The sequence below is a fragment of the Dama dama genome, chromosome 11 (assembly GCF_033118175.1).
Source record: "Dama dama isolate Ldn47 chromosome 11, ASM3311817v1, whole genome shotgun sequence".
NCBI classification, from domain to species: Eukaryota; Metazoa; Chordata; class Mammalia; order Artiodactyla; family Cervidae; genus Dama; species Dama dama.
The window spans coordinates 101,674,375-101,693,192 of NC_083691.1; the positions used below are offsets into that span (position 1 = coordinate 101,674,375).

General features: G+C 48.4%; 2 long non-coding RNA genes across 4 annotated transcripts in view; both read right to left on the reverse strand.

The window, feature by feature from the left end:
* Nucleotides 1-18,818, reverse strand: part of LOC133065227 (uncharacterized) — a 269,805-nt gene that overhangs the window by 238,780 nt on the left and 12,207 nt on the right. The window lies entirely within an intron of this gene.
* On the reverse strand, nucleotides 507-16,920 carry LOC133065228 (uncharacterized). Its single transcript, XR_009694872.1, has 3 exons — nucleotides 12,535-16,920; nucleotides 9,129-9,689; nucleotides 507-3,996 (listed from the first exon to the last, which is right to left on the reverse strand). It is a non-coding gene; the product is annotated as an uncharacterized LOC133065228 (long non-coding RNA).

Consider the following 18,818-nt stretch of genomic DNA (forward strand, 5'->3'; position numbering starts at 1 on the left):
TTTCCCTGTTTTTCAAGACTTGCCCTATCACACAAGATGAGACCCCGTTTGAAAGAGGGTCACACAAGCATCAGGAGAAAAAGATGATGTATGTTTCTTCAGGAGTGAGACCAAGAAGCCCAAAGCCCGCCCAGCTCCAGGTGTTGATTCTGGTTTCACACTTTGCGGTCCATCCCCCCCTCCCCGGTGTTCCACGCCCGCCATCCCCCTGCCTCGGGGGCTGCCACCGGGCATCATGTGTCGGTGGGGGCGGTCGTGGGCGACGGCGCTGACGTAAGGAAACAGGGCCCCACCCACACAGCCGGGGTTTCAGTTTCACCCCGCAGCAAACACCATTATGCAAATGACTTCCCCGCCCACCCCACCCCACCCCCGTTCTGTCTTACATATTCATTATTCAGTCTGAAGTTAAGTACATACAAGGCCAGCTAAATATTTGCATCCTATTTACTTTAAAATGCCCAGATGCAATTTGGAGACAAGATTCTCCTTTCCGAAGGGCAATCTAGACTATAAAGTAATGAATTAGGTGCAGCGGCAGGAAAAAAGCCCCGAGGCTAAGAGCAAACTTTTAACAGAAATGGACCCGTTGAAAGGCACGTGCCAGGAATGACACTGAGTCCCAGGCAGGAGACAACTGCGGGTGTGTTCTGACTCCTTCTAGAATTCCGGAATCTCCTGGGGTTTAGGAAGGCGAACGTCCAGTTCACATTCAAGTCGCTCGAAATTGGGAAGTGCAGTCATTTTTGTTTGCATAATGTGTGACTTTATTTGCAGTTTAACTCAAGTAGTTTAAGGTGTCATCCATGCTCACCAAAAAAATTCCCAAGCAGAAACAGTGTCGGTAAAATGGGGGGTGGGGCAGGATATGCAGGGGAGGGCAGAAAGGCATGCCTTCCAGCACTTTTACAGCTAAATAAATCATTTAAGGATATTTTAATACAAGCTTTAGACCAGAATGATTCTTTTTTTAACTCGTAATCCTTATTGTTTCATTTATGAGATCCACATAAATCTTGGTGAATGATTTGGGATTTTTTTTTTCTTAAAAATGTCAAGAGTTTTTATTAGCAGATACACAGGAGCAACCATTTGTTGGACAGTTGTTTCTGCTTCCCTCAAAGGCATGCTTCCTGGCTCCCACTTACATGCAGTTTCATTTTCAAGGTGCGTTTGCACGGTTGGTGTGAAGCTCCCAGCTGCACTGAAGTGACTGATGACTCTGTAAATTATCCTGAGTGCAAAGGAAATCTAGTTCATTTATAAAAAGCTCTGAAGTAATTATAAACTCCACTGCAGGTGGGAAACTTTTATAAGACAAAAACTACCCAAGCACAGACACTTCTCGGAAAGCCCCAAGTAGTAAAGAAATCCTCTAGTGACTTGTGACTCAGTGTAAAGCTGATCCACGTTGAGAGCGATGCCTTTCAGCCCTCACGGTGAGACCTGTCGTATGTAAGGCACAACCAAGCCCACCTGGCCTTGCAAGGGATTCTGAGCAAACTTAGAGGCTGTTTCTGCTTCCATGGCAGGTGCTGGGCACAAGGCCAGGTTGAGGAGAGCTGTATTTACACAGGTGGAATCCTCCCAGGCTGTCCACAGATCCCCACCCGTTACTGAGTTGAGCGTGACCCCTGCCTTAGGTGGGAACCACGTGATGAGTGCTGTCTCTATTAGAGGCGGTAAAAATAAGACTTAGAAGAGATTAACTTGCCCAAGATTCTGGAAAATCTAGAAATCAAGGCATTTTTCAAATATATATATATTTTGTATATTTATTTTTGTCTATTTATGTGGCTGCACTGGGTATTCTTGCCTGGAGAGTCCCGTGAACAGAAGAGCCTGGCAGGCTACAGCCCATAGAATCATAAAGAATTGGACACAACTGAAGCGACTTAGCACACACTCACTGGGTCTAAGTTTCAACATGTGGAATCTTTTGTTGTGGCATGTGGGATCTAGTTTCCTGACCAGGGATGGAACCCAGACCCCCTGTACTGGGAGCTTGGAGTCTTAGCCACTGGACCATCAGGGGAGCCCCAAATGTTTGTTTTTTTTGTTGTAGTTTTTTTTTTTTTTTTTTAATCACCACACACTATCCCTCTAAGGGGGAACAGAACAACCAGATGTACGAATTCTGTCCAACTTCTGGACACCATTTACTCAAGAATGGCCTTCCTCTCCCTGGTCAGTGTGGACACATCTGGTTACTTCTGGGTTGTGACATCAAGGATCTCATTGTTTCCACGTAAGAAAACCATGTTCACCACCAGCTCTGTCAGTGAAAATAGCTGGTATCTGGGAGGGAAAGCTGATCTTGGTTCAGGACACTCCCCAGTGTCCTGACATTCAGGGAACCATGTCCCTTCTTTACCCATGGATGGAATCTGAGAATCTGAGTTCCCTTTGCACTCTGCAGCAGACGTTTGTCATCTTCCTTCCCTGCCTTCTTCCCTGAGGAGCTTTGAGTTTGCCACTCTACAGCTGTAGGCTGATGTGGGGAAGAGATGAGGGGCCCTGCATCCCACAGGGATCACAGATGTGTCTTTACATAAACTTGTAAGGAATGTAGGGACTTCCCTGATGGTTCATTGCTTAAGACTCTGAGCTTCAATGCAAGGCTCCCGGTTTGATCCCCAGTCAGGGAATTAAGATCCCACATGCTTCCCGAGCATGGCCAAAAAAAAAAAAAATAAAGGAACATAGCATCTTGGTGTTCAGTTATGGGACTGTCAGATGCCCCTGAATATTTGTTGGAAGGACTGATGCTGAAGCTGAAACTCTAATACTTCAGCCACCTGACATGAAGAACCAACTCATTGGAAAAGACTTTGATGCTGGGAAAGATTGAAGCCAGGAGGAGAAGGGGACCCCAGAGGATGACACAGTTGATTGGCATCACCAACTCAATGGACATGAGTTTGAGCAAACTCCAGCAGATGATAACAGGGAAGCCTGGCATGCTGCAGTCCATGGAGTCGCAGAGTCAGAGATAACTTAGCAACTGAACAACAGATGCTCTGCTCTGAGTCACCCCAGGGAAGACAGACAAGCTCCCGGATACCCAGCGAGCTTCCCTGGGACCTGCCTTCCTAGAATAAGCGTGTCTGAGGTCCCACCTGTAACAGTTCATCCCGGATTCGGCCAGTAACCTGTACCCTAGGTGGGAAACAACTTTTTAGGGACTCACATGAACTCACTTGGTCAGGGTAATCTGGGGCCAAGGTTTGAAACCACCAAATAGCTCAGGTATAGCTGGGGAATCACTCAGATCCTTTGGGACATTGTTGTTATTGATCCTACAGAGGAAGATTGAACCCCATCACATACATGGGACTTCATTCTTTAAGACAGGAAAGGTGTTTCAGAATCTAACATCAATGATTTCCTGAAAGAACTTCATCATTGAAGACATCAGATTTTCAACTGGGTTCTATAAAATCTGCATCATCATCCCTTCCAAGGAAGATGACTTCTGGAGGTGTGGACAGTGAGCACTGATAGGTTTAAAGGTTTCAAGGGTGAAGAAGAGATAAAAATTGGAGCAAACCAAAGATGCCACTACCAGATGACTATGGAAGAGGAGCGAGGCTCAGAGTTGGGGTGAAGGGGAAAGAAGACATGGAGGGTAAATCAAAGAGGAACTGAGAAGGAATGGGCTGGGAGAGGTAGGAAGAGATCTGGCTGCTTCAGGGGATGAGGTGCAGGAGAAGAGAAGTACATCCACCCGTCTTCAGTTGGGTCTTGGATTATCTTGGAGGGCCATGAGAGAGGCCTGGGAACAGACAGGCTGAACTGCTCTGTACAAGGGGCTGAATGTAGATCAGAATTTGGCAGATTTTCCAATAAACAGCCTGGCTTAATGAAGACTCCACTTTACTAGCCATTAGAAGATGTCCTTGGCATCTGGTCATTAGAGGAGATGTTGGAGAGTAGAGAGGTACAGATGGGGTTATATGAGATGGTCACTGGGTCCTCTTGAAGCTTGAGATGATTCTAGGGAATGAATAATAACTTGGTGAGATGTCACAGCCAAGTGAGAGTAAATATTACGATGTAGCTGTCATTTTCCAAGCACCTACTCAGTACTGAACTCTGTGTTAAGAGATTTACATTTGACACTGGCAGCAGCCTCAGAAATAGGTATTACACTGCTATATTTAAAATGGATAACCAACAAGGACCTACATGATAACCAACAAGAGTTCAATGTATAGCACATAGAACTCTGCTCAATGTTATATGGCAACCTGAATGGGAGGGGCATATGGAGGAGAATGGACACATGTTTTAATAAAAGTATGGTTGAATCCTTTCCCTATTCACCTGAAACTATCACAACATTGTCAATTGGCTGTGCCCCCAAAACAAAATTAAAAGTTTAAAAAAAATTTAAAACAGAAATAAGTGTTATCATTTACCACCATCTTATGGATGAGGATGTTGGGACTTGGGAATACAAACTGAGTTAATCTAACTTATGTAACTAGTATGTGGTGGGTTCAAAATCCAACCCTTCGTCTGTGGGAATCCAGTGATAAAAGAACCAAAGCTGCCAAAAGAAGGTCAAGTGAATCATATATTTTTGTTTCCCTATTTTTGGCCACACTGCGCAGCATGCAAGATCTTAATTCCCCAACAAAGTATCGAACCTGTGCCCCCTGCAGTGGGAGCACAGAGTCTTAACCTCTAGACCGCCAGGGAAGTCCCAGGTGAACTGTCTTTGGGAACATGCTGTGCTGTGTTCAGTCATGTTTGACTCTTTGCGACCCCATAGACTGTAGCCTGCCAGGCTCCTCTGTCCATGGGATTTCCCAGGCAAGAATACTGGAGTGGGTTGCCATTTCCTCCTCCAGAGGATCTTCCTGATCCAGGGATCGAACCCACATCTCTTGCCTCTCCTGCATTGGCAGGTAGATTCTTTACCACTAGTGCCACCATTAAACAGATTCAAAGTCTGAGAGAGAGACCTAAGTTACTCACTCAGGCATTCCTTGACTCCATCTGGTCATCACCATAGTGACTTCCTAGGTGACTAGAACATGTGGGAGAAATTAATATCAAAAATTGCCAAGTAAAAGAAATAAAACCCAAAAATCTAGGGCAGAAAAGCACCAAAAATAGCCAACCTCTTCCAACCTCCAACCTCCTCCTTCAAAGGAGGAGTCTATACAATTTGAACTTGAAACATGCATGGAGAAGAAGAGTGGAAGGTGGACCAGATGGAAGCCTCTCTGCGACGGGAGAAACCTGCCTGGGGCAGGAAGTTCAAGTCTGAGAGGGGAGTCAGCAGTTCCCAGGGGGTGGAGCTGATCCAGTCATTGGTCTGCCTGACCACTAGAGTTGCCCTCTGCCAGGGGGACCAAGTAGGTCAAGGCATTTGGCAGGTGGTGTGACATCTTATCACAGGAATAAAGGGTCCTCTTCTGAAGATTAGGAGCCCCTATGCTCCCATGAGCATGAAAATCATATCCCACCTATTTGCAGTTGTCCATGGATCACAATATAGCTTCCCTGGTGGCTCAATGGTAAAGAATCCACCTGCAACACAGGAGATGCAAAAGACATGGGTTTGATCCCTGGGTCCCCTGGAGAAAGGAATGGTAACCCACTCCAGTATTCTTGCTTGGGAAATCCCATGGACAGAGGAGCCTGGCAGGCTACAGTCCATGGGGTCGCAAAATAGACACAACCTAGTCACTGAACCGCAACAAGAACATGGGTCAAAATATGTACAGATAAAAGTATACTGTTTGATCAAAGATTTGACACTCTAGCTAGCAAAATTCTGAATTTGCTATTTAAAGCATGGAAGCCAGAATGAAGAATGCAAAGGTGAACGTATTTTATCTTTATAATCAAGAGAAATTATGTCAACTGGCCAAACATTTCATCCAGTCACTGGCTGCATAATTCATCCATTGGCATGGATTCGAGTCTTTTAAATGCATCATCCAAAAATGGGCTGAATTGTGTTTCCCTAAAATCTACATGTTGAGGTTCTAACCCCCACTCAATCCCACAGAATAAGACTGCATTTGGAGGTAGGGTCTTTAAAGAGTTGAATTAAGCAAAATGAAATCATATGGGTGAGCCCTAATCCAAGATGACAGTCCTTATAAGAAGAAGGGGGATTTCATTGGTGGCACAGTAGATCAGAATCCGCCTGCCAATGCAGGAGACACAGGTTCAATCCCTGCTCCTGGAAGATTCCACATGCCTTGGAGCATCTAGGCCCGTATGCCACAACTACTGAGCCCACACTCTAGAGTCTGCGAGCCCCATCTATAAAGCCGGCGTGCTGCACCTACTGAAGCACTCCAGCCTAGAGCCTGTGCAAGAGAGGCCACCACGAAGAGAAGCCTGTGCACCCAAACGAAGAGTAGCCCCTTCTCGTGGCAACTAGAGAAAACCTTCGCAAAGGAGACCCAGCGAAGACCCAGTGCAGGCAAGAGTAAATTTAAAAAAAGAGGGAGAGGAGACACAGAGAGTCGTCAGGTATGCACGAGCAGAGGCGGGGCCATGTGAGGACACAGCGAGAAGGTGGCCAAGGAGAAAGGCCTCAGAAGAAACCAAACCTGCCAACACCTTGCTCATGGACTTCTGGCCTCCAGAGCTGAGAGCAGATACATTTCTGTTGTTTAAGCCACTCAGTCTAAGATATTTTGTTATGGCAGCCCCAGTAAATCAATTACACATTTCGAAATCACTTTGGTTTGTCTACTTCCTTACAAACAGTGGCAAGGTGTCCAGGGTTTGTATCTCCTGGGCCACCAGAAACAACAGAGGCCACACCAGCCTGCAAGTGCTCAGAGAATGCTCATCTCACATGGTCCCAGCCAATTTTTGAACTGTGATTTCATAAAACTTAGTGTGGAATCCTAAATAACAAGAACTACGATGTGGAGCCAAGACCGCCACATGGACAACATGGGATCACACAGGTAACACCTCTCCTGGTAGAGTCAGCGAGAGAGAGTTGTGGGGAGAAGCAGTTGAATCCAGGCTGAGCACTGTGACACTCTAAGATGGTAGGAAAAAGAGAGACCAAATACGTAATGTGGAGTCATCTTCATAAAGAATATTCTTAAAGGTATCTGGTTCTTAAAACTCAGGGCTTTTTCATGCTATTTGGAACCAGCAAAATCCACTGTTCACTGAACTGCTGGTCCTGGACTCTCACAAATTTGCACACTGAGGCTGTTCATAAAGGACTAAGTGAATAATTCAGACAAACCTTGTGGTTTGCCAGTCACGGTTTGGGCTGCTTCAGGTTCAGTTTTCAAGCTCTTCTGGAAAAGCTTTTGGGGTCCACCATGCTTTTCTGGATGCGTAACAGAGGGACAAATCCCATGGGAGGGAGTTTAGAAACTGCCAGGTAGAGTGAGCTTGGTGGGGGCCCTGCTGAGCCAGAGCTCGGGGGCAAGAGCTCTTCCCACTGTGGTTCTCCAGGGCTCTGAGAGGACTGCTGCAGAAGGAGCTCCAGCCCTCTTCTCTGAGCAATCTTAACCTGGGCGGAATGGATGTCCTGAGGGTCTGGGGTGAGGGGTAATACTCATTTGCATATTCATGTCACAGCAGGTCTGATCAGGACACACTCCTGTCTGCTGAGTTCCTTCTCTACCTCTGTTCACTCCTTCACCAGCCAGATGACACCCAGCCCTCGTCTCAGGCACAGTCTGGACTCGGCCACCTCTGTGATCTCACACCTGCAGGCACCCACACCTGGACAGCCTTCTCTTCTCACCACTGTCCGTCCCTGTCTACCTGCCTCCCAAGATCTGGTCCAGACCCCACCTCCTTGGCAGATACCACGGTCCCAGAGTAAGTCATTCACTCCCGTGGTCCAAATCCCCCTTCAGTGTAGCTTTATATCCCTCACTGTCATTTCCACCAGAATTCTTTTCTAATGGATGGCTGCATCCTCATCAGAACCTATGGTGCTTAAATAAAATATCTGTGGGTTTTCACTTCATTTGGATCTCAGTACTTCCTCATTGTGTGTGTGTGTGTGTGTGTGTGTGTGTGTGCGCTAAGTTGGGTCCAACTCTTTTGGGGACCCCATGGACTGTAGCTCAGCAGGCTCCTCTGTCCATGGAATTTTCCAGGCAAGAACACTGGATTGGGTTGCCATTTCCTTCTCCAGGGTTTCTTCCCAACCCAGGGATCAAATCCACGTCTCCTGCATAGGTAGGTGGATTCTTTACCACTGTGCCACCTGGAAAGCCCACTTCCTCATTGCGCATGGTATATTTTGGTGCTCTTTATAATGTACAATGACTATCAGGTCTGCCCTTCTAAGTACTAAAAACCTTCCATCAGTCTGTCCTGGTCATATGCCTTAATTAAGGAGGGGTTAAAACTTCATGGTCCCAGTGTCTGCATCCCACACGTGAGCGCGCACTCACACATATACGTGTGCCTGGGTGGGAACAGACCTAGAGCAGAGGCCGGGGGAACTTCTCTAGGAGACGGTCTGAATGTGCAGCATTTGACCCAGACGTGGTGTGGTTCTAGGAGATGCTGTTCCTCAACCTTGTCTCCTGAATGTCTCAGTACTCAGCCCCAGAACCTGTAACTTCCAAACCACAGGGCTTGTTTGAATTATCTACTTAGTCCTTTATTAAGAACTTCAATGTGCAAATTTGTGAGATTCCAAGACAGGCAGCTCAGAGGATAGTGGATTTTGCTGGTTCCAAATAACAAGAAATTCCTCTGCTTTTTTTTTTTTTTTAAGGCAGTGGCCACAGCTGTGGGCTGGCTGTTGCTTCTTTATCTTTTTAAAAAAATAATTATTTATTTATCTGCACTGGCTCCTCGTTGCTGCACATGGGCTTTCTCCAGCTGTGGTGCACGGGCTTCTCGCCGCAGTGGCTTCTCTTGTTTCGGAGCATGGGCTCTAGGGCGCACAAGCCTCAGTAGTTGTGCCTTCCCAGCTCTGGAGTGTGGGCTCAGTAGTTGTGGCACACAGGCTTACTTGCCTGGCAGCATGAGGAGTCTTCCTGGACCAAGGATTGAACCCAACCCCTGCTCCCTGCATTGGCAGGTGAATTCTTAACCCCTGGACCACCAGGGAAGTCCAATTCCTATGCTTTAAAAGAGCCAGATGCAATTGGAATATGACTTACGAAATACATGTCTGGGACCGCAGTTACCGCCTGGCAGTGCTTAGCCGTCCATCACTGAAACGGCCTGTCTATGCCTCCAACTTCCTCCGGTCACCACGCAGTTTCTGCGCAGACAGCTGGCCGAAGGAGCTGGCCATGCCTCGGTGGCCGGCAGGGCCCCCACCACGGCGCACACCTGACATGCAGGTGTTCCCATTTGTCACTGGTGCTGCTCAGCCACCACACCTGAGGGAAATGGGGAATCCCTCTGTAATCTTGGGCGAGAGAAATGACTTCCACCCCATGCCCACCCCTCACGTGGTAGCAGCTATCTTCCTTGCCCATCTGTGTAGACTGGCCCAGGTGTTACCATCTGCTCTGAGTTCTCAAATGTCAAGGGTGGCGTGGGCGACCTGGAGTTTCGCAACTCAGCCAGTTCTCCCAGTCGCCGCTTCTGTCTTGATTATGGCTCTCATGTATCCATCTGCCACCTTGCCATGGGCCAGGTCACTCCTTCCTGGCCATGCACACCAGGCTTCCGTGACAAGTGCCTTCCAAGCGAGCTCCAAATCTCCAGTAGGTCTTTGAAAAGTGAAAGTGAAAGTGAAGTCATTCAACCATGTCCGACTCTTTGCGACCCCATGGACCACCAGTCTCCTCCATCCATGGGACTTTCCAGGCAAGAGTACTGCAGTGGGTTGCCATTTCCTTCTCCAGGAGATCTTCCTGAACCAGGGATTGAACCCGGGTCTCCAGCACTGTAGGCAGACGCTTTACCGTCTGAGCCACCAGGGAAGACCAGTAGGTCTTTAGTGCTTCCCATAAAGTCATTTTTCTAAAGCTTCAGCATCCTGTCCCAGGTTTTACAAAACCGTTAAGTATTGCACATGCGCACACACTTCCTGCAGGTTAAAGGCCTTACACAGTGATCAGGCAATTGAGATTCTAACAGAACGCCCAGGCTCCTCCCCGCCAGCCAGCTCTACAGGCTGTGTTTGCCTCTGACCATGCCACTCCTCCCATTGAGTGATGTCATGTCCAAATCTTTGTGACCCTACAGACTGTAGCCTGCCAGGCTCCCCTGTCCATGGAATTCTCCAGGCCAGAATATTGGGGTGAGCAGCCACTCCCTTCTCCAGGGGATCTTCCCAAACCAGGGGTCAAACCTGAGTATCCTGCATTGCAGGTGGATTCTTTACCATCTGATCTACCAGGGAAGTCCACCCCTCCCATTTAAGGATCTTTTCCCACTTTTAAGTTTCAATCCAAATGTCACCTTTCAGCCCAAACAAAAATATTCATTCTAATTTTCTATAATATTGCACTGTGTGTCCAAAATTGTATTCACTGGAACACTGGTTCTATAAAATTCTCCAAGAAATAAATGAGAAGAGGTTTCCCCCCTCATCTGCCACCAACCGCTTATTTTACGCTGTTTCAGGGATTCACAAAGCATGGCCAAAGGCTCTGAGAAGTTCTGCAGTTTATAAAAAATCTTGAATTAACTCGAACTTTCCCACTCTATCCTTGGGTGTAGGCTCTTTGGGGAGCATAGCCTTTATTATGGTCTACACCCTCACTTACATGGCTATATAATGAACAGCTTGACCTCTAACTAGCCTGAACATGAAAGCAGCAGAGAAGGTTTTTTGAAGCCTCTGCTTCCTAGGGCTGGCAACTGCAGTCAGAAGCCCTGGGTGTTTCATTTCAGCAGCGATCAGATTGGTTGAGCTACCAGCTTCCAAGAACCCCGCAGTGGGCTGAGCTCAGTGGGCGCACGTGGTCAAAAGCTGATCTGTGAAATCCAGAAGGAGAACTCATCCGAGTCCCGGGTTTAGGAGAACTGGGGCAGGAAGGTAGGCTGTCATCAGGCCCCTTTGTGTGGATGTGTGTGTCAGTCACTCAGTCGTGTCTGACTCTTTGCACCCCATGGACGGTAGCCCGCCAGGCTCCTCTGTCCATGGGATTTCCCAGGCAAGAACACTGGAGTGGGCTGCCATTTCCTCCTCCAGGGGATCTTCCCCACCCAGGGATCAAACCCACTCCCACATTTCGGGCAGATTCTTTACTGCCCAAGCCACCAGGGGAGTCCTTGTGCTTCCTTTATAGCTTGACAGCAAGTTTCCCCCAGTTGGAGGGTGCCTGAGCCTCATGTCCAGAAACACCCCTCAGGGGCCACCTCACTCCCGGGTGCTGAAGCCACAGCGGCGCCTCCTGCACGGGGAGGCCACTCCTCACCAGAAGACGTTTCTCTCAGTCTTCAGGGCTCCCCAGAGACAGGTCCATTGGAACATAGTCCAACAGCTCCACCCCCTGGGCGATGGCTTTGATCAAGACAGAGCTACAATCCCTTAGGCCCCTGGCCTCTCTTCTAAAACACTGTTGTTTTTATTTACTTTTAATTCAAGGATAATTGCTTTACAATGTTGTGCTGACTTCTGCTGGACAACAGCAGGAATCAGACATAAGTATGCATCTCTCCCCTTGCTCCTGAGCCTCCCTCTCAGCCACCACCCTCCCCACCCCTCTAGGTCATCACGGAGCACCAAGCTGAGCTCCTGTGCTAGACAGCAGCCTCCCACTCCCCCAGCCGCTTAGTTCTAGAAGAGAACCAATTTAGAAGATGTGCGCGGACGGCTGCACCCTCCATTCAGCGGAGTACCTGGGCCTCTGCCGGCAGGCTCCCTTTTCTGTGGGTCCTTGCAATGCATAGAACACAGCCCAACTGCAGGGACTCACAGGACTGGGGGTACTTTCAAGGGGGCAGAATTTCACTGCAAACTCCTCCCTACACACACACTCTTCCCCTTCATTTCCGTCAGCTGCTCTCAGGCCACCTTTCATAAATCAGGATCTGCTGTTACATGAAGCAGCCGTGGAGAGTCCAAGTCACCCAGGACCAGTCTTTTTGCCTCTTGAGGGCCCCACCTTCCTTCGGGCAGTGGCTCCCTGGAGCCCAGTGAGCAGGAAGACATGGGATGGCTCCCAGGACAGCGGCGGGACCTGTTCCCCACCTTTAGGCCTGGATGCAGAACACCGGGGGCCCACGGGACCTGCAGAGTCCCTTGTTTAAACACTTTGAAGAATTTCAGGATGGTGACAGCGGGCATTAAACCAAGTGCCGACCTTCTGGGCACAGGGACCTGTGTGATGCATAGAGCCCATACCTCCGAGGTTGGTCCATCTCTGCCATGGATGCTGGGGACTTAATGGTCTCACCCTAAGTCTTCACGGTGGGAAGACAGACATCACGGCCTCTCAGGAAGCCTTCTTTCAAAGGAGGCTCTCAGACTGGCCCTCTGGATGCCCGCCCCAGATTTCCACCCGCCTCAAGCCCTTAGCAGATCTGGCAGCCCCTCTAATCATCTGGCTTGATTCCACCTCCACATGGTGAGGTCAGGCTCTTTCTTAAAGATTGTGTCCATACCTGATCTTGAGGTTATCTTCATTGATCTGTTTGTTTTTGGCTCCAGAAAACTCAGGCTTCTTTTCTCTCTGGATGGCATGTCTACTTTTCCACGTTTAGGTCAGATCTTCTCCATGTGAAGACATTCATCCAAACCCAGTTCTCCCAGCACCCACGAGTCTCCTCAGCACCCGGCCCAGTATGCCTGCATGCACCGAGTGTCTGTGTTCTATGAACCGGCTGCCCACAGGACCTGTTTATTCCAAGCTTCCCCTACGCCCTCTGCTGACGTCTTCTCTCCCCTGCCGAGGCGCTTCTGTCCCCTTGACTGTGCCCACTGTCTGCGTACTCCCATTTATCTGCCGCTGCCCCTTCCTCTTTCTATCTCACATTCTCTGAAAGCTCCGAGCGTCCCTCAGCCCTGAGGTCACAGGATGTTTGAAAGGCAGAGGTGTTGTGTCAAAGCCCTCAACCCCACCTTCCACCCAGAATCATTTATGCCACGCCCTCCATCTCCCCCAACCTAAAAACGTATAAATGTACAATATAATTTCAGCAGGAAAGAGTGAACTGCTTAAAAAATAATACTGGGGAAAAAATGCTGGCCATTTAAAGACTCATTAGGCATCCCCCCACAACTTCAAATCATAAACAAAAATAAATCCCCATGGACTTGGAATTTTAAAGCTCAAAAATAAATTTATAAAACATCAGACCAAAAAAATATGTGAGAATACTTTTGTAATCTAGAGGTGGGAGCATATTTTCTAAGCAAGCTAAAACCTGGGGGTCAGGGAAATAAAAACAGATTGTACTACATAAAATTAAATGTTTCTATAAAAGGAATAAGACACAAGAAACAAAGTAAAATGTCAGGCAACAGGCTGGGAAAAGAATATCTGCAGGGTATATATATCAAAGGTTTAAAATTCAGAATAGTTGAAGAGCTCTTACAGAACCAACAACAAAAAAGAAAACTAGGAAGGAAAGGAGATAGGAAGGGAGGGAGGGAGGGAGGAAAGAAGGGGGAGAAATGAAGGAAAGAAAGAAAGAGAGGAGGGAAGGAAGAAGGAAGGGAAGGGGAAAATAGGGAAAGAATATGAGTGGACAATTTTTAAAAGAATAATTGATGTCACACCCTTTAAACCAACTTCTCCTTTAAACCAACTCTCCCCAGAACAATCTGTAGTTTATATATTTGTTTTTAAAAATCAGTGTTTCTGGAGGCTGGGTTTACTCCTTCACTTTTTTTTAAGAGTATAGCTATACCTTTTAAGGTTTATGCCAAGAAACTCTTCAGCAGAGAGGGCAAATTCTGAAGACATCCCTAAATGCAGAGTCTTCTGTAGACTAGTTGTGCATGACTGCAAGGTAAGCTGAACCCAAAAATGAAGGCCAGGGTGCTCTGCATAGAAACACACATGACCACATGTGAAGTAGATGGCCAACGGGAATTTGCTGCAGGACTCCGGGAACTCAGACCAGGGCTCTGTAACAACCTAGAGGGGTGGGATGGGGAGTGAGGCGGGAGGGATATCAAGTAGGAGGGGACTTGGGCAAACCCATGGCTGATTCATTGCTGTTTGGTAGAAACCAACACAACACTGATATCCTTCAGTTAAAAATAAATATATATATACATACTTTTTGTTTTTTAAAGGGTGCTCCATGAAGTGTGCTAGTCTAAATTTTAAAGATTATATTACAGATTACTTAAGCAATTACTAAATCCATACGAGGGGAAAGCCTAGAAGGAAACACTGTGATGGGAACCGCAGAAAGCTCTAGCAGTGAGAATACAGGCGGGCATCAGTCTCTTCCCAATCTCTATCTCTAAAGCCTGCACCTGGCGACATGACAGGCGTCCAGGGGCTGAGGGTCCCAGCAGGGCTCCTCTTCTGCCCTGGGACAGTCATACAGTGCCTCCATCCTCAGGCCGCTGCCACCTGGGGCTTTTATATTTTCTTCAGCTATTACCTTAAGGGAATAAGCCATTCACATCCCACGGGCATTGTATTTTTTTACACCCAGTTTTTGCTTTGCTTTAAATCATGCCCTCAATTTTATAAGAACTATTTAAAAATTTAAAGTCTGGCCCTTGTAGCAAACGGTGGCAAGCAGGGGGCCCCGGCAGCTGGTGTCTCCACTGCCTGGTCACAAGGGCAGCACACAGTGCCCAAGGCAGGGGCTGTGCACGTGGGCGCCCACCCTGCCAGTCGCCTCGTGTTCTGAGTCTGGGCTCCTCTGTCTACTGACTTTGAACTCAGGGTTTCACTTGACGACTACTCATTGCTGAAGGCTCCCCTTGCTACTAAAATAACTTTCCATGAAATACTCTGAAAGAAGCTTCTTGACTGTAAATGCTCTTATGTGATAAGAAATGCCTGTGTTTGTGTGTGGTTACATCTTGTGTAACTGATTCCACCAGGTTTTCGAGGTGAAAATTGCTCACTTTTGTCATTTCCCAAACCTGACTTTCTTTCACTATAATGTGGCAACTTCTCGGTTCTTTAAACTATTTTTTTTCTTTAAGTTCTCATGAATTGATGGTTCCTGTTTTTCTGAACTGCTTGTCAAACCCGTGTTTATGTTAGGCTCACAGACACCCGTGTTCAATAACTAAGAAATGTGGAAAAAGTCCCCCCAGAAAATGTGACTTCCCGGCCCCTAGGGAACCGCTGCCCCACTCTGCAAATGTGGAGTGATGAGAGTGAGCATGGGTGGAAGGGAAAGAAGCTGGAAAACAACAATGACCGTGAAAGCTCCGATTGTTCTCGTGTGCGGTTCCCTGCTTACATGGAGCCCTTCGCTCAGGTGAAGGCCCTGGGGGGTGACTGACCCAAACAGCTGCCCGCCTGTGGACACGCCCCACAGCCTACTTCCAGCATGGAGCATCAGACTTGAAAGGATAAAGCACACTTTGCCTTGTCTTCCCTTTGTAAATTTTTCTTTCAGCAAATGTAGAGACCACACTCCATTTTTGAGCCGTTGCCTTTCGGCACTGCAGGAAAAGTGAGAACATCTTATGTGCTTAAATAAAACCTGATGGCCTGCCTCAGTCATTCACTCATAGACTGCTGGAGATGCTTCTTAAGGGTTAATCCACCCAGAGCTGGGCGCGGGTGGAGAGCTGCTCAGAGGCGCCTCCTGCAGCATCTTTTAGGATGGCCGCTGTTTTGTACTCATTTCCTAGACCTGCCATCACCAAATGCCTCAAAGGAAACCAGGGGACTCAAACCACAGAAACGTATCATCTCACAGTTCCGAGGGCTGCAAGTCCGCGATCAAGGCGTTCCAGGGCCAGGCTGCCTCTGAAGCCTCCAGGGCTGTTTCCAGCCACCCTGCTCGCTCCTGGCAGTCCTTTGTCACCCTCACCTGACACCCTCTCTCAGCGCCTGTCCCAGAGGTCCCCTTCCTGGGAGGACAGCAGCCATCATGCACTAGGGGCCCACCCGACTCCAGGAGGACCCCATCTTCACTAACTACATCTGATGCTATTTCCTAATAAGGCCTCCTTCTGAGATACGCGGGGGTGGGACTTCAACAGGTGAATGTGGGGGTGACACAACCCAACCCGAACACACCCAGGGGCCCCTGATGGTGACTCACAGAGCCAGACTCCTACTCACTTTCATTGTCACCGACTCTGCCTGTCTCCTCCCTCAAACTCATTCCCCCCAAAGATATTCCCTTCTTAAGAAGCACCTGTCATTTGCTTCCTCTTCCATCAGAGTTGACATCTGCACTGAGATGGAGTCAAATTAAAGGTGTTACCCAGCTCAAAATCCTGCTGCTGATTACCATGGTCCTCAGGAGGAAGGGCTTCAAAGCCCAGCCTCCCTGGCCAGCCCAGTGTCTAAAAAGAACAGGGTTGGATAGGAGAGTGGGCTGTTGTCTCTTATCAAAACAGACACCCAGCCTGGGTCTTTGCGGTGCCTCTGCCACCTAAGTTCCTGGGTGCTCTAAAGGTAAAACCTAGGAAACCTCAGAGACCTCAGCTGTCCATCGAGAAGCTGGCGTGGCCTTGGGACCAGCTGGCCCGGGACTCTGGCTCCTCCACTCGTCAGCTGCGTGACTCAGCTGCTGCTTCCTCTCTGAGGAATGGGGACCATCCTTAAGAGGTATCTGGGGAGTGAGGGTGTGTGAGACACTGGCCCAGAGAAGGCGCTCACTGAAAGCCTGCCAAGGCTTCTTGAGACGCCTTTCACCACCGAAAACTCAATGACTTTCAATAGGCAGGGACATTCGCTCAGAAGAATTTTGAGATAATTCTTTTGAACCTGCAGTCTCCATTTCCTCATCTGTCTGCTTTATAAATACAATTTGGGGTCAAAGTGACTTTGGGGGCCTGTGACCCTCAGGAAGCACCGCCCGTCAGAATCGAGTCTCTCCTTCCTGGCCCTCAGCTGCTTTCCGAACCATCACCTTGGGGGATGCAGACACAGCCCTGGGAATGCATCTTAGAACCGCCTGCTCCTGATGATAACAATTCACCCCTCTGCCTCTTGGGGCTTCACTGGGGACCGGGGCCCATGCACACATGACTTCCTAGACTGTGAGGGCCTGTCCATCTGTCACCTGGATGCCTGGACAAGCCCACAGCCCTACCAGCAGGACACCAGGAGAAAGGGACACTGGGCCAGTTGCCCCTGAACCCTGAGATTTGATCGCGTTAACCTCGGGACCACTGAGCTTGGCGCCCACAAGCCGATCCTCTTCACACACAAAGTGGTTTCACAGTCAAAAATTACTGTGATAGTTTTTGCGGAAAATAGGAAAGAAAAGAAAAAGACTCATTCAACTATGTGCTTATATTTGCATAAAGAAAGTCTTGGCAGATACATAAGAAACTAAGAATAGGGTGATGGAGGGGGCGTCAGAGGGAACCAGATCAGAGACCATGATGGGAATGAGCTTTCCACTGAACACTTTTTAATACAGTTTTATTTTTGAAACTTCTTCAAACAAATTAAAGCCGGAAACCCTATTCCTTATTTCCCACATTTGTAGATTAAAAGAGACATTCTATATGGTCATCTCAGAGGCTTCCCTGGTGACTCAGTGGTAAAGAATCTGCCTGCCAATGCAGGAGACACATTGTTCCATCACTGGGTCAGGAAGATCCCCTGGAAAAGGGAATGGCAACTCATTCCAGTATTCTTTCCTGAGAAATCCCATGGACAGAGGAGCCTGGTGGGCTCCAGTCCATGGGGTTGCAAAGAGTTGGACACTTGTGGAAATCTCAAGAGATGCTGTGAAGTCAGGGCCCCCTAAGGAGCCCTTTGCAGGAGCCAGCCTCTGGGTGCCCGTGATTGGAGGATGCCCCCACCACTCACCAACCACAGAGCACCCAGCGAAACTCCCTGCGCACAGGAGAGTTGCTCCGGAAGAGGTTACAAAAGAGTTGTCTTCTCTTGGAAACAATGTACTTGAGTGATCCTGAAAGACTTTCATCTGGATGTGCCCTTGGAAAATAAAATCCCCTCTCTAGTGACTTTCCCGTTCCACCGAGCTACTGGCTGGTGATGGGCTTAGCCGGTGAGCACAGGGCCAGCAGGCAGAGCCTGGGAGACTCACTTTCTCCGGGGGAAGCTCAGAGTTTGCAGTCACCGTTCGTGCTGCTGGGTGGCAGTCTGTACTCATTCCACGTCTCACCTCTCCCTCCGCAGACCTTCACCCTGAGCAGGCACTTCTGGGGACTTCAAAGGGACCGCACACAGACAGCCTCCCGTCTGTCAGACTGGGCTCAGTGGCTCCAGCTTGAAAGGTAAATCTGAGCGGATCAGATGCATCCAGCCCACAAACTCTGAGGATATCTATGTAAAACAACTAAAACTGGGACCATTGAACAAGAGTTCAGATGTTCTAGGAATTTAAGGTAACTTACTGCTAGTATTTAATTTTGTGCTCAGTCATGTCCAACTCTTTGTGACCCCGTTGACTGTAGCCTGTCAGGCTCCTCTGTCCATGGGCTTTCCCAGGCAAGAGTACTGGAGTGGGTTGCCATTTCCTCCTCCAGGGGATTTTCCCAACGCAGGGATCGAACCTGCATTTCTTGCATCTCCTGCTTTGGCAGGCAGATTCTTTACCACTGGTGCCACCTGGGAAGCCCCAGTATCTAATTAACAGCTACCCAAGAGTTAGCTAGCCTTCCCAAAAGCTTCTCATGCCTGAGGATGGGGGAAAGAAAGAAGAGAACAGGAGAGAAAGAGGGTGACTACCCATCTACCCATCAGAAGTCTGGTTGAGTGTCTAAATTATTGCCATGCCCACTACCTGTCTATAAGATCACATCGCACATCTGA